This window comes from Leptonychotes weddellii, chromosome X (assembly GCF_054177405.1).
Source record: "Leptonychotes weddellii isolate Sample4059 chromosome X, ASM5417740v2, whole genome shotgun sequence".
In the NCBI taxonomy this organism is placed as follows: Eukaryota; Metazoa; Chordata; class Mammalia; order Carnivora; family Phocidae; genus Leptonychotes; species Leptonychotes weddellii.
The window spans coordinates 8,656,715-8,658,995 of NC_138385.1; the positions used below are offsets into that span (position 1 = coordinate 8,656,715).

A 2,281-nucleotide genomic window follows, 5' to 3' on the forward strand; every position below is an offset into this window, starting at 1 on the left:
AGGACCAGGGGCAGAGGGAGAGGAAGAAGCAGACTCCCCACTGAGCAGGGAGTCCACCATGGGGCTTGATCCTAGGACCCTGAGATCACAACCTGAGCTGAAGGCAGATGTTTAACCGAGTAAGCCACCCAGGCGCCTCCTGATTTTTTCTTTTGTTTTGTATTTCAATTTCATTGATACTTGCTCCCATCTTCTATTATTTCCTTATTTCTACTATTTTTTTTTTACGTAGGGTTCACACCCAGTGTGGAGCATAGTACAGGGCTTGAACTCACAACCCTGAGATCCTAAGACCTAAGCTGCAATCAAGAGTCAGACGAACTGAGCCACCCAGGCACCCCTCCTTCTTTCTATATCTTAAAATACCATTTGTTTTTCTTCCTCTAGTTTCCTAAAGTAGCTTAGATTCTTTAAGTACCACACTAATAGATCAACAAATTGTCATGTGTTGTATTTTCATTTTCCTTTAGTTCATTTATTTTAGGTTTCCATTAAGAGCCCCTCTTTAATAAAGGCATATATTATTTGGATATTTTTTTTTTTAAATTTCCGTGGGTTCCTGGCCCCTAGCCAGTCTTTTACTTTCTATCTTTCAAAGAGTTCATACGTTTGTTTTATAGATAGTACCCAGCATTTTTAGTTGTATTTAGTATGCAAAAGAGGCAAAATTATATCTATTCTGTCTTCCAGAGGAAGGAGTGACTTTCACATGCATTTTTAAAATTTAATTTTGACAACTATGTCAAGTTAACAATTCATATGACACTTGCTTAGATGAGAAAGCTAAGACTCAGAGCATTTAAGTAAGTTAGTTTTACTTGCTGAATCACTGACATTTATATATATGCTTTTGCCAAGACACCTATCATTCTTGTATTTTATGATTTTAACTTGTACGGTATAATATGCTTTTCCTCCATTTCTTCAGATTAAGGCTATGTCTCAGATTCTTGGTATCTCTCACACATGGTTTAGTGGGCCTATGGATATATTTAGCATGGAGTAAACAGTTGCTGAAAAAACACAATGATGAATGCATTTTTATATTTTTGTTAATAGTTTTGGTTAATCTTAATAATTTCATCTGTAACCCTTTATTTCTAAAGCTTGTACAGAGCCCGATACTAACAGGTGGTTTAGTATCGGGCTCTGTACAAGCTTTAGAAATAAAGGGTTACAGATGAAATTATTAAGATTATTAAGATTAACCAAAACTATTAACAAAACATGCAGACACACAGGGGAAAGAACCACCTATTTAAAACTTGGCTGTCTCTGCAATTCAGAGTCCCTTTGAAATTTGGTATATCTGCAAATCAGGGCTGACCTGTAATGGTATTTTGGGGAAGTATAGATTTGCGAGCCTCTTCTTGGTTCATAGCACCTCGGTTTAGCTTCACCCATCACCTTGAAGTCAGCCCTTTGACAATCACCGGCACTAATAGCATTTTCTTCCTTTCATTGATTTTTAACCAATAGGATAGTGAGAGAGGTATGTAAAAGATTTATTATGAGGCGTTGGCTCATGCTGTTGTTATTTTTTTTTTTTTCCCCTCTATTACCTTGTGTGATGCTGCTCAAATCCCTAATTACCCTGCTAGATACTGCTATGGCAGCTAATAAAAGGATTTTGCCGGCTCAGACGGCCATGATTTTTCAGCAGATACGTTGTTATGTCAGTTTCAACGTACGTTCACTGCTTCACCTGTTGTTTCTAGCATCGGTCTCTTTCATTTTTCTCCATTATGCTTTACGGTGTTTTAGTCGAACTTATTTCAGAATGGGAATTCAATCAGCCTGACACATTAAAATGCTTTGAGTTCGAAAACATTTTGGTTGTATACTTACAAGTGCGTCTCAATTCAGAGGAACAAGTATCCTCTATTCTGTTAAACTATAGAAAACAGGTTTGTTGATGTTTTGTGAGTCACAAGGAACAGACTCTACAGAATCATACAATTATGTTGACAATGGTAGAGCAGGATAATATGGGGCTTTGACCTATCATGACAGGTGGTCCTGGAGGTGGCCTAATCTTGACATGTTAAATATGCTGCTCTCTTATGTAAATGCATTCCCAAGTGTACTCCCTCCTGCCCCACTGAGATCTTAACCATAATTAACAATAAATGTTCATTTAAGAGGCAGTGTGTAGAGTGGAAAAAGTGTGGCCTTTGGGGGTAAAACAGACTTGTAGTCAATACTTGATTCTCTGACTTGTAGCTGTGTGATTCAGGTGAGTCACCTAAAACATCTGGGCCTGAGTTTTCTTATCTGTGAA

The 2,281-nt window shown here is 37.6% G+C and overlaps 1 long non-coding RNA gene across 2 annotated transcripts in view; it reads left to right on the forward strand.

Moving 5' to 3' along the window:
• The window catches only part of LOC145717941 (uncharacterized), a 156,751-nt gene extending 156,415 nt beyond the window's left edge, over window positions 1-336 (forward strand). For both annotated transcript variants that reach the window (XR_014141470.1, XR_014141471.1), the window contains one exon: window positions 233-336. This is a non-coding gene — a long non-coding RNA (uncharacterized LOC145717941). The remainder of the gene's footprint in view (window positions 1-232) is intronic.
• Window positions 337-2,281: the final 1,945 nt, after the last annotated feature.